This window comes from Hyperolius riggenbachi, chromosome 3 (assembly GCF_040937935.1).
Source record: "Hyperolius riggenbachi isolate aHypRig1 chromosome 3, aHypRig1.pri, whole genome shotgun sequence".
NCBI classification, from domain to species: Eukaryota; Metazoa; Chordata; class Amphibia; order Anura; family Hyperoliidae; genus Hyperolius; species Hyperolius riggenbachi.
In genome coordinates, this window is record NC_090648.1 from 46622317 (window position 1) to 46636627 (window position 14311).

Sequence of the window (14311 nt, forward strand, 5' to 3'; positions counted from 1 at the left end):
GTGTACTGCCACTGTGTACCTCGCTCAGCCACGCTATATATAGCATTGTTTACTGACACTCTGTGTACACGGCTCAGCCTGACTATATAGCATTGTGTGTACTGCCACTGTGTACCTCGCTCAGCCACGCTATATATAGCATTGTTTACTGACACTCTGTGTACACGGCTCAGCCTGACTATATAGCATTGTGTGTACTGCCACTGTGTACCTCGCTCAGCCACGCTATATATAGCATTGTTTACTGACACTCTGTGTACACGGCTCAGCCTGACTATATAGCATTGTGTGTACTGCCACTGTGTACCTCGCTCAGCCACGCTATATATAGCATTGTTTACTGACACTCTGTGTACACGGCTCAGCCAGACTATATAGCATTGTGTGTACTTCCACTCTGTGTACACCGCTCAGCCAGACTATATAGCATTGTGTGTACTGCCACTCTGTGTACACCGCTCAGCCAGACTATATAGCATTGTGTGTACTGCCACTCTGTGTCTGCTGGGAACAGAAGTACACCGCTCGCTCAGCCACACTATATAGCATTGTGTTTACTGCCACTCTGTGTACACCGCTCACCCAGCACACTATATAGCATTGTGTTTACTGCCACTCTGTGTCTGCTGGGAACAGTACACAACCACTATATGAGCTCACCATGAGTTCCTCAGAGACCTCCGCTGTGAGCAGCACTCCCAACAACAGCAACAGCCAACGCCCCACGCAAGCTATAACATCCACCCCAGCAGCCAGTGGTCAGCAGCAGCCCTCCCCGGAGGAGAACGTTGTGTCCATCAGTCCGGCGCCAGAGCGATTATTGAGGGCTGCCATTGAGGAGATGATGGGGCCTGATGTGGAGGAGGAGGTCGGGCTCAGGCCAGCATCCCAAGTTAATGTTGAGGACGATGAGGGGTCTGTGTCTGGGGATGTTGGGGTGGCAGAGGTGGTGGGTGGGTCAGACTCAGGAGAAGAGTTGTATGATGAGGATGATGATCGGGACCATCTGTATGTGCCTCAGAGTCCGACCCCGGAAAACATGTTGTATCGTGTGTTTAGGTACTAAAATCTGCGTTCCCACTTCCCAGTACTGCCCGGGTCCACGGATCCATATAATTTTTTGGGCAGCACTATCAAACATGCTATCCGCACGCTTCTTGTCCTCCTGCAAGGCCTGAGTTGTTGTGTCTCAAAGCGTGGCCTTCTCCTCCTGCGCCTCCTCCTGTTCCATCACGTGTGCTGCTGCTGCTGCTGGGTTAGCGTTGCCGGTCCCTGTTTATTGAACCTCTTATCTTTATTACATTTATGACTGCATGGCGGTACAAAGCATGCTATCCGCACGCTTTTTGTCCTCATGCAAGGCCTGGGTTGTTGTGTCTCACAAAGCGTGGCCTTCTCCTCCTGCGCCTCCTCCTGTTCCATCACGTTTGCTGCTGCTGGGTTAGCGTTGCCGCGTGGTCCCTGTTTATTGAACCTCTTATCTTTATTACATTTATGACTGCATGGCGGTACAAAGCATGCTATCCGCACGCTTCTTGTCCTCATGCAAGGCCTGGGTTGTTGTGTCTCACAAAGCGTGGCCTTCTCCTCCTGCGCCTCCTCCTGTTCCATCACGTCTGCTGCTGCTGGGTTAGCGTTGCCGCGTGGTCCCTGTTTATTGAACCTCTTATCTTTATTACATTTATGACTGCATGGCGGTACAAAGCATGCTATCCGCACGCTTCTTGTCCTCATGCAAGGCCTGGGTTGTTGTGTCTCACAAAGCGTGGCCTTCTCCTCCTGCGCCTCCTCCTGTTCCATCAGGCTATATGCCAATTTTAAATGCCTACTGTTCATACACATCTAGTACGTGTATCTTTTATTGCGCAGTTTTCATTTTATTAAACGGTATCACACTACGGAGCGCTCCTCCTGTCTTTTGCTTCCTTTTATAGGCTTCACCCACTTTTCTGAATATTAATCCCAGTCACCCAGTGACCAACTGTGCAAAGTTTGAGAACCCTACAATTAATAGTGTAAGAATGGCTGCAGTTTACATTTGCGCAATGAAATTTGTATTTTTCTCCACCCACTTATTTTCTAACATTGCCCAGGTATGTATTTGGCTGGTGTTGGCTCCGCCTACTATTTCTAACCCTACCACATAATTACTCAATAACCAAGTTTGTGAGCTTTGCAGTCTTTGGCATCAATAATTTGCATTGAGATTAAGCAAATCTGATTGGCTGTTTGTGGCTCCACCCCTTTGTCTGAATTTTAACCCCAGTCACCCAATGACCAACTATACCAGGTACTGGTGATTAACAGTGCAAGAATGGTAGCAATTACATATTCCCCTTGAAAATCAATATGTTAATTTTGATCGGCTTTTGTAGGCTCCACCCACTTCTCTGAATATTAATCCCATTCACCCAGTGACCAATTGTGCAAAGTTTGAGAACCCTACCATTAAAAGTGTAAGTGTAAGAATTGCTGCAGTTTACTATTTCTCAGTGAAATTTGCATTTGTCTCCGCCTACTGATGACCTGGCATTGCCCGATTATGTATTTTGCAGGTGCTGGCTGCGCCCACTTTTCCTAAAGTCATTTGGCATCAATAACCTGCATTAAAATGAAACAAATCATATTGGCTGTTTGTGGCTCCACCCCCTTTTATACATTTAAACCCCAGTCACCCAATGATCAACTGTACCAGGTTTGAGGCTTGTGCCATTAACAGTGTAAGAATGGCAGCAATGTAAATATTCCCCTTGAAAATTAATAGGTTAATATTGATTGGCTTTTATAGACTCCACCCACTTTTCTGAATATTAATTCCAGTCACCCAGCGACCAACTGTGCAAAGTTTGAGAACCCTGCCATTAACAGTGTAAGAATGGCTGCTGTTTACATTTTTACAGTAAAATGTGTATTTGTCTGGTGTTGGCTGTGCCCACTTTTCTAACCCTAACACACAATTAATCAATTACTAAGTTTGTGATCTTTGTGGTGTTTGGCATCAATAATGTGCATTGAAATGAAACAAAAATTTAATTGGTTGTTTGTGGCTCCACCCCCTTTCTGAAAATTGAACCCAAATCACCCAATGACCAACTGTACCAGGTTTGAGGCTTGTGCAATTAACAGTGCACGAATGGCAGCAATGTAAATATTCCCCTTGAAAATTAATAGGTTAATTTTGATTGGCTTTTATAGACTCCACCCACCTTTCTGAATATTAATCCCAGTCACCCAGCGACCAACTGTGCAAAGTTTGAGAACCCTACCATTAACAGTGTAAGAATGGCTGCAGTTTACATTTTCCAGTGAAATTTATATTTGTCTCCGCCCCCTTTTTGGTTATGGGAATAAAAAGTATCCTTTACTTTATTCCAAGTAGTGTACTATGTGTGCGCCAAATTTCATTCAAATCCGCTCAGCCATTTTTGCGTGATCGAGTAACAAACATCCAAACATCCAAACATCCGAACTTTCCCATTTATTATATTAGTAGGATATTATATTAGTAGGATGTATTTATATAGCACTGACATCTTATGCAGCACTTTACAGAGTACATAGTAATGTATAGGGTGAGGGAATTGTCTAGGATGGAATCTAGGTGGATCTATGAGCTAAAAACTATGCACCCAAGAGGCCTCAATATAGAATTTGATTTAAATTGCTTTATATCTGATGATTGATTGATGTGGCGCAGGTGCATGCCCCCCTCTCTCCCTTTTTTTTTTTTTGCATTGGACATGCATGTGCGCCATTCACAAAATAGAATCGCCCTTTTGTGCATCATCATCTTTTTGTTGGTATGGCGCAGATGCACGCCTCTTTTTGGTTTGTTGGTAGGCGTGCATGTGCGCCATCCGCATCAAAGCTGTCCTCCAATATTGATATTATAAGCTTAATGTGCATATGTTTGTATACTGTCCTATATTCTGTAGGGCATTGCTGTTTGTCCCTGGGGGTGTGCATGCTATGCATCTGGTAGGCTGGAGATGCGGGATATGTACCTTGCATAATCATGTTATTTAATTTAGAGTCCGGGAAATGTGGCCTAAAGATCTTAAAGACCTGGTCCAGTAGGTGGAACTGTCTAAATCTGGATTAGGACAATATAGGACCCCGTGTGGTGCCCTTGGGGATATGCAAGTAGTTAGCTGGCTGAAAAAAGCGGGGTACATATCTCGCAGAATTTTGACATTATTCATTGGCTGGGAATTGTGGCCTTAAAGAGGCACTTAAGGGGAAAACAAAAAACAACGAGTTCTACTCACCTGGGGCTTTCCTCAGCTCCCTGCAGCTGATCGGTGCCCTCGACGTGTCTCTCCGATCCTCCTGGTCCCGGCGGCGACCACTTCCGGTTTCGCCGTCAGGACTCGACAGGCTGGGAACGCGAGTGATTCTTCGCATTCCCAGCAACAATAGCTCCCTCTATGTTGCTATAGCAGCTCTCTAACGCATATAGTTTGCCCAGCGCTGCCATAGAGCCATATCAATTCCTACCATGCACTGAGGAAGACCAACAGTTCGAAACAGGGTTAATGTTGGGTTGATGTGCCTCTATAAAATGTGAAAAGGCTTGCTAGACACCAGTGGTTCTGTATGTAAGCCTGGCTTCAGAGGCATAAAAAAGAATTTGCATATTCAGCAGTGGTGCATTGTGGGTAACTAGTGTTGGGCGAACAGTGTTCGCCACTGTTCGGGTTCTGCAGAACATCACCCTGTTCGGGTGATGTTCGAGTTCGGCCGAACACCTGACGGTGCTCAGCCAAACCGTTCGGCCACATGGCCGAACTAAGAGCGCATGGCCGAACGTTCCCCGAACGTTCGGCTAGCGCTGTGATTGGCCGAACGGGTCACGTGGTTCGGGCCCGAACGCGCTCTGATTGCCCGAACGGTCACGTGGTTCGGGTAAATAAATACCCGAACCACGTCATATCTCCGCCATTTCTCTGTGGGTTTAGCTTTGGGTAGGCAGGCAGGGTAGTTCGCTCTCCAGCCACGCTAGCCAGGGTCCCCCCCAGTCATTGTGTGTCGCTGCTGGGAACAGTAGTACACCGCTCGCTCAGCCACACTATATATAGCATTGTTTACTGCCACTGTGTACCTCGCTCAGCCACGCTATATATAGCATTGTGTTTACTGACACTCTGTGTACACGGCTCAGCCTGACTATATAGCATTGTGTGTACTGCCACTGTGTACCTCGCTCAGCCAGACTATATATAGCATTGTTTACTGACACTCTGTACACGGCTCAGCCTGACTATATAGCATTGTGTGTACTGCCACTGTGTACCTCGCTCAGCCACGCTATATATAGCATTGTGTTTACTGACACTCTGTGTACACGGCTCAGCCTGACTATATAGCATTGTGTGTACTGCCACTGTGTACCTCGCTCAGCCACGCTATATATAGCATTGTTTACTGATACTCTGTGTACACGGCTCAGCCTGACTATATAGCATTGTGTGTACTGCCACTGTGTACCTCGCTCAGCCACGCTATATATAGCATTGTTTACTGACACTCTGTGTACACGGCTCAGCCTGACTATATAGCATTGTGTGTACTGCCACTGTGTACCTCGCTCAGCCACGCTATATATAGCATTGTTTACTGACACTCTGTGTACACGGCTCAGCCTGACTATATAGCATTGTGTGTACTGCCACTGTGTACCTCGCTCAGCCACGCTATATATAGCATTGTTTACTGACACTCTGTGTACATGGCTCAGCCTGACTATATAGCATTGTGTGTACTGCCACTGTGTACCTCGCTCAGCCACGCTATATATAGCATTGTTTACTGACACTCTGTGTACACGGCTCAGCCAGACTATATAGCATTGTGTGTACTTCCACTCTGTGTACACCGCTCAGCCAGACTATATAGCATTGTGTGTACTGCCACTCTGTGTACACCGCTCAGCCAGACTATATAGCATTGTGTGTACTGCCACTCTGTGTCTGCTGGGAACAGAAGTACACCGCTCGCTCAGCCACACTATATAGCATTGTGTTTACTGCCACTCTGTGTACACCGCTCACCCAGCACACTATATAGCATTGTGTTTACTGCCACTCTGTGTCTGCTGGGAACAGTACACAACCACTATATGAGCTCACCATGAGTTCCTCAGAGACCTCCGCTGTGAGCAGCACTCCCAACAACAGCAACAGCCAACGCCCCACGCAAGCTATAACATCCACCCCAGCAGCCAGTGGTCAGCAGCAGCCCTCCCCGGAGGAGAACGTTGTGTCCATCAGTCCGGCGCCAGAGCGATTATTGAGGGCTGCCATTGAGGAGATGATGGGGCCTGATGTGGAGGAGGAGGTCGGGCTCAGGCCAGCATCCCAAGTTAATGTTGAGGACGATGAGGGGTCTGTGTCTGGGGATGTTGGGGTGGCAGAGGTGGTGGGTGGGTCAGACTCAGGAGAAGAGTTGTATGATGAGGATGATGATCGGGACCATCTGTATGTGCCTCAGAGTCCGACCCCGGAAAACATGTTGTATCGTGTGTTTAGGTACTAAAATCTGCGTTCCCACTTCCCAGTACTGCCCGGGTCCACGGATCCATATAATTTTTTGGGCAGCACTATCAAACATGCTATCCGCACGCTTCTTGTCCTCCTGCAAGGCCTGAGTTGTTGTGTCTCAAAGCGTGGCCTTCTCCTCCTGCGCCTCCTCCTGTTCCATCACGTGTGCTGCTGCTGCTGCTGGGTTAGCGTTGCCGGTCCCTGTTTATTGAACCTCTTATCTTTATTACATTTATGACTGCATGGCGGTACAAAGCATGCTATCCGCACGCTTTTTGTCCTCATGCAAGGCCTGGGTTGTTGTGTCTCACAAAGCGTGGCCTTCTCCTCCTGCGCCTCCTCCTGTTCCATCACGTTTGCTGCTGCTGGGTTAGCGTTGCCGCGTGGTCCCTGTTTATTGAACCTCTTATCTTTATTACATTTATGACTGCATGGCGGTACAAAGCATGCTATCCGCACGCTTCTTGTCCTCATGCAAGGCCTGGGTTGTTGTGTCTCACAAAGCGTGGCCTTCTCCTCCTGCGCCTCCTCCTGTTCCATCACGTCTGCTGCTGCTGGGTTAGCGTTGCCGCGTGGTCCCTGTTTATTGAACCTCTTATCTTTATTACATTTATGACTGCATGGCGGTACAAAGCATGCTATCCGCACGCTTCTTGTCCTCATGCAAGGCCTGGGTTGTTGTGTCTCACAAAGCGTGGCCTTCTCCTCCTGCGCCTCCTCCTGTTCCATCACGTCTGCTGCTGCTGGGTTAGCGTTGCCGCGTGGTCCCTGTTTATTGAACCTCTTATCTTTATTACATTTATGACTGCATGGCGGTACAAAGCATGCTATCCGCACGCTTCTTGTCCTCATGCAAGGCCTGGGTTGTTGTGTCTCACAAAGCGTGGCCTTCTCCTCCTGCGCCTCCTCCTGTTCCATCACGTGTGCTGCTGCTGGTGCTGGGTTAGCGTTACCGGACCCTTTTCCTGGAACCTCTTCTCTGTATTACACTTATGACTGTATGGCGACAAAAAGCATGTTACCTGTGCAAAGAAACATGACATTCTCCACATTTAAAAGACAGTTTTTCCTTTGAAACTTTACAATCAATTTTCTCAAAAACTATAAGCTCTTTTTCAAATATTTTTTTCCCCTTGTACCCACTCCCATGGTGCACATACCCTGCTAATTTGGGGTATGTAGCATGTAAGGAAGCTTTACAAAGCACGAAAGTTCGGGTCCCCATTGACTTCCATTATGTTCGGAGTTCGGCGCGAACACCCGAACATCGCGGCGATGTTCGGCGAACGTTCACGAACCCGAACATCTAGGTGTTCGCCCAACACTATGGGTAACCACAGTTACACACTTAAATCTGAATTATCGCAAGTACCTTGGAAAAGCACTTGGTTTTTTAGTATGGGGACTTTTCAGTCTTGGTTAGTCCCTTATACTTTCCTGGTGGTTTTGGGTCAACCGGAGGTGCTTGGTTACTCTGTCTCATGAGCAAGAAAGAGATTATCCTATGATCTATGCAATTATACTGCCATCTAGGGGTCAAGCTGCTTCATGTTCCATCTGTAGAAGTATTACTTAAAGGAGAACTGTAGTGAGAGGTATATGGAGGCTTCCATATTTATTTCCATTTAAGCAATACCAGTTGCCTGGCTATCCTGCTAATACTCTGCCTCTAATACTTTCAGCCATAGACCCTGAACAAGCATGAAGCAGATCAGGCGTTTCTGACAAATTTGACAGATATGACAAATTAGCTGCATGCTTGTTTCTGGTGTGATTCAGACATGTCTTCAGCCAAACTGATCAGCAGGGCTGCCAGGGAACTGGTATTGCTTAAAAGGAAATAAATATGGCAGCCTCCATCTACCTCTCACTACAGTTCTCCTTTAAGGAATACTTTTGGTGACTTGAATACACATATTACACATATCATATTTTTCAGAATATAAGACATACTTTTTGGGGAGAAAAAGTCACTGCATCTTATATTTCAAATACAAGGAGCATTGAATACATTTGATGGTGCCGGCTTCTACTTTCTTCAAGCCTGCCAGATTACCGATACCTTACTATCGTAATTAAGTACGGTATTAGAATATCAGTACATTTATTTTACTGATATTCTACTAGCTGCTATCTCCGGCGTCCATTTTACCAGGTGCCTTTTTTATGTGCCCTTCTTGAATGTTGGGAGAGAAAAGCTTCTGAGAGCAGTGGTTCAATTGGTCATGGCTGTGGCTCTGAAGCACTAAAAGAGTGTACAGTCAGGTCCATAGATATTGGCACATCAACACAATTCTAACATTTTTGGCTCTATACACAACTTCAATGGAGTTGAAATGAAACAAACACGGTGTGCTTTAACTGTAAACTGTCAGCTTCAATTTGACGGTATTTAAAGAGAAACTCCAACCAAGAATTGAACTTTTTCCCAATCAGTAGCTGATACCCCATTTTACATGAGAAAGACAATGATTTTCACAAACAGACCATCAGGGGGCGCTGTGTGACTGATTTTGTGCTGAAATCCCTCCCACAAGAACCTCTGAAGACCGCGGTACTCCTGGCAAACAGCCACAATGTAACAATGTTCAGAGACAGGAAACAGCTGTTATTAGCTGTCTAACAGCCAGAGCAGCTAGAAACAGCTAAATAACCTGCCCACAGTAACAATGTCTCCATGTAATAAATGTCAGAATGTGAATCTGGGAGAGGAAAGATTTTACAATGAGCAAACACTGACTAAATCATTTATACATAATTATGGTAAAAAATGAAGCACTTTTTTTACTACATTATTTTCACTGGAGTTCCTCTTTAAATCCAGGTGAACGGTGTAGGACTTACAACAGTTTGCATATGTGCCTCCCACTTGTTAAGGGACCAAAAGTAATGGGACAGAATAATAGTCATAAATCAAATGTTCACTTTTTAACTACTAGCCGACCGCGTCACGCCGATGGGTGTGGCTGCGGCGGCAGCCCCAGGACCGCCTAACGCCGATCGGCGTAGAGTCCTGGGGCTCTGTTTTGCAGGAGATCGCACGCAGAGTGCGCGCACATCTCCTGCTTGGTGGGCAGAGCGGAGTTCCGCCTTCAGTCTCCGACCTGCTCGCTGCTCGGGAGACTGTAGAAGGTGAAACTGCCGTCTAATTACATGTACAGTGCTGCGATCTGCAGCAGCGCTGTACTGGGGACAGCTGTGTGACACGGTTGTCCCCTCCTGAGGCACAAAGGTGATCGGCTGTCATAGGCTGAAGCCTATGACAGCTGATCACGGGGATTGGCTGGCGGGGGGAGGGAGGGGGGGGGGGGGGTTACAGTAGTTAAAAAAAAATTTATTTTTATTTAAAAAAAAACATACAAACAAACAAACAAACATGTGGGGTGATCAGACCCCACCAACAGAGAGCTCAACAGAGTTGGTGGGGAGAAAAGGGGGGGGGGGGGGGGGGGGGGGGGGGAAATACCAAAACACAGGCGAAAAAGCTCTACCAAATTTATTTTGAGTTTTTTTTTTTTTTGCTTGCTGGTGGTTTAAAAGGTATTCAAACAGGTTGTGAAAATATCACTTAGGAGAAAACTCAGGTGAAAAAGTGAATTGCATATGGGCCGTATCACTACATTGTAACTAGGGAAGTGACGTGGGCTTCCATCGGAAGCCTCCGATCACAGTGGCGGCGGGCAGATTATGTATGAAAACATTGGCTTCAATTTACTAAGATCATGCTGGAGATAATAAGGCAAGAGGAAGCTTGGCACCACACAGTGAGAGAATTATCTTATTTCTCCATTCCTTAACACTGCGGTCCTCAAGTGGTTAATACTTGCTTGCAAATCCTTTGCAGTCAATTACAACCTGAAGTCTGGAATGCATAGACATCACCAGACGTTGGGTTTCATCCCTGGTGATGCTCTTCCAGGCCTCTACTGCAATTGTCTTCAGTTCCTGCAGGTTCTTGGGGCATTTTCCCTTCAGTTTTCTCTTCAGCAAGTGGAATGCATGCTCAATCGGATTCAGATCAGGTGACTGACTTGGCTGTTGCATAACATTCCTCTTCTTTCCCTTCAAAAACGATTTTTTTGCTTTTGCAGCGTGCTTTGGGCCATTGTCCATCTGCACTGTGAAACACCGTCCAAGCGTCCCTGAAGCATTTGGCTGAATATGAACAGATAATATTGCCCGAAACACTTCTGAATTCATCCTGCTGCTTTTGTCAGCAGTCACATCATCAATAAATACAAGAAAACCAGTTCCATTGGCAGCCTATCACACTTGGTTCAAGACGTATACACTGAGGTACAGATAATCGTAATTAAAACGTAAGCTAGGGTCATACACGAGATATCAGATGGCTGAGGTACAATAGGCTGAGACAAAGGCTAGGTCGATAATCAGCCTAGGGTCATACACGGGTGGTCAGATGGCTGAGGTACACAGGACTAGGAAAGAGAGTGGTCAGTAAGGCTAAGGTCAAAACTAAAGTCAGGCAGTCGCATTAATATACAATATTTGAGTAGTAAAGTCGCATTGAAATACAATAATAATTATATCACAGAGTGACAAAGTGCCCATCAGACCAGCGTACTGATTGCTATCACGGGCAGCGAGTGCGAGTGAGACAGGGGTTTAAATACTGTAAAGCCTGCCCAGGGCTGGCTCCAACTCACAGCAATCAGAGTGCCAGCTGACAGCGCGTCAACTGACACTAAATCCTCCAACGTCGGAGCGCATAAGAGCAGCTCTGAGCCGCGCGCGCCTGCCCAGGGACACAGGGGTAACGCGTACTCCCGGTCACTGCCGCAGGGGTTCCGGGGATGCCGCCAGAAGAAGCTCGTGGCCGCGCTCCGCTATCTGAGCCGCCGGTGCTGGAACCGCTGGCAGGTGAGTTCCTTACACAGCCATGCATGCCCACCCAATCTCTCTCCCAAAGATACAATGCCCGCTCTGGCACTCCGCTCTGTCTTATTGCCCCAAAAACGCAGTGATTTATTAAATAATATTGTAATAAAAAAGCAATTGTATTCATTACTTATTATTACAATTTTATTTATTACTTATATCATTTAGCGAAAATGAAACTAGCTGGTGGTGGGGGACCTTAAGTAAAAAAATGTTTTGTTTTTTTAATCAAGGATTACGGTAATTATCCCTTTAAGTCTCCCTTTAAAGTGATCCCGAGGTGAGAGTTATATGGAGTCTGCCATATGTATTTCTTTTTAAGCAATACTAGTTGCCTGGCTGTCTTGCTGATCCTCTGCCTCTAATACTTTCATCCATAGACCCTGAACAAGCATGCAGCAGATCAGGTGTTTCTGACAATATTGTCGGAACTGACAAGATTAGCTGCATGCTTGTTCCAGGTGTGTGATTCAGACACAACTGCAGCCAAATAGATCAACATAGACATCTGCCATGCAAATGTATTATTTAAAAGGAAACAATTGTGGCAGCCTCCATATCACTCTCATATTGGGTTCACTTTAACATTGTACAGCAGCTGGTTATTAGAATGTAAATCTTAGTCTAGGCACTAGATGGCAGCAGAACAGCCATACAGCAAAAAAGCGTGAATAGCAATAACAATAGTAACTAAAGAGCACAGATATGTCTCAGATCAGTTCATATTTGCGGGCTGGAATGTGTTACAGAGGAAAACCTTATGTGTTCATAAATGCAAGACTAAATAGATTCCCCCGTGGTTTAGTGCTTCCCCTCCTCCCCAATATAGCTTCCCTGGTAGTCTAGTGCCTCCCCTCCTCCCCAATATAGCTTCCCTGGTAGTCTAGTGCCTCCCCTCCTCCCCAATATAGCTTCCCTGGTAGTCTAGTGCCTCCCCTCCTCCCCAATATAGCTTCCCTGGTAGTCTAGTGCCTCCCCTCCTCCCCAATATAGCTTCCCTGGTAGTCTAGTGCCTCCCCTCCTCCCCAATATAGCTTCCCTGGTAGTCTAGTGCCTCCCCTCCTCCCCAATATAGCTTCCCTGGTAGTCCAGTGCTTTCCCTCCTCCCCAATATAGCTTCCCTGGTAGTCCAGTGCCCTTACTGCCAAATAAAGCTTCCCCAGTGGTCTAGTGCTTCCCACTTCCTCTCCAATATGGCCTCCCTGGTGGTGTTTAGTGGCCCCTCTCTCCCTCCACCATACTGCAGAGTTTTCTAAAGTGAGTTTTATTCCACTTTAAAGAGAACCTGAGGTGGTTTTATAAAATGTAAAAAAATCGGGCTACCTGATCCGTGGGGCTGAGCGGATCAGGTAGCCGCAAAAACCACCACTCCCCGCCGCTTCCGTGGGCTGCAGTAGCCCACTTTCACTTTTTGTTGACCCGTGGGTCTCGTAGCCGCGCTGAGAGACTGTGTCGTCTTTCATAGCGTGCAGGGAGGCGGGGAAGCAGCAGAAGGCGCGGCCAGGGGAGAAAGCTGCCCAATGGCAGCTCAGGAAACCCTGTAAGAACGCCCCTGGCGGGCGTTTTAAACAGGGATCTTCTCGCCCTTCTATTTACCTCCAAGTTAGCAACAAATCTTGTCGCTAAACTCGGGGGGCTATAGCACGACGGTGGGGCGGGGCAGAGAGCAGCGGTTGGGTGACACAGAGCCATGTCATTAGGCAGAGGACATGGCTCTTGATCCCATCTGCCCCCCAAAGATCCACTAAGACTCGGGACCTACCGGCAGCACTTTTCCAAGTGCTTATGATTTGTAAGGCTCTTGCTAATGTGCTATGGGTAGTGGTGCTCATCAGAGCTAGGATATCCGAGGTACTCGGATAATCCTAGCTCTTTTTCACTATTCGAGCTCGAATACCGAACTCGAATAGTATTAGCTATCCGGGCTGTGCTATCCGAGTGCACTCGGATAGCAAGCAGCTATCCGGAGATATCCTAGCTATCCGAGCTCGGATAGCGTCACGAGCTCAGATAGCGTCACGACAGACGTCACCTCGAGTCCTCACAAGCGAATCAGAGGGCTCCCAGCCCTCTGACTGCAGCCAATCACAGAGGGGGAGCCTGGCCAAGCCCCCCTCTATAAATAGCGGGCGCCATCTTGCCTCACTCGTCCTGCTTGCGACTTACTGACTGATTGTACTGAGAGAACTGCTCCAGTGCTTTTTGTCTGTGTGCAAGTGCATTGCTATTGTTCTAAACCTAGCGTTTTTACACTCCAACACTTGATCTTCAACTGTATTGCTTTGTATTGTAGATAGATTGTATTTTAGGCAGTTTAGTTAGTGTGATTAGGGACTAGGGAGGGAGAGTCTGTCACTGGTGCTGCTGCTGCAGGCCTGCAGCCAGCAGCTAGGCCCTGTGCCTGCCCTGCTCTGTGCTCTAGTCTCTACCTTACCTGTGCTCTCACCTGTCCTACTCTACTCCTGTACTACTACTTCTGTGTTAGAATATTGTACTATTTTGTAGTTAGCAAGGCCCAGCTTTACTGCTATACCTGTCCTGCTGTATCTGCCTCTCAGTAATCTAGTCACACCTGTTCTTCTATTTAGCTCGATTCTTCTATTGTTTAGTACACTCACTCACTGTACTCTAGTCTGTGTTTAGGGACCGTCAGTGAGCGTCAGCTAGGGTCTTAGTGTGCGTGCGCACGCACCCTCCAGTTAGTGCTACACCTGTCCTCCTATTGTTTATATATATACTACTTCTATTGTGTCTTAGCTGAATTGTACTGTAGTCTGACACCATCAGTCAGCGTCAGCTAGGGTCTTTGTGTGCGCAGTGCACATCTGCGCTGTCAGCACCCTCCAGTTAGTGCTACACCCGTCCTCCTATTG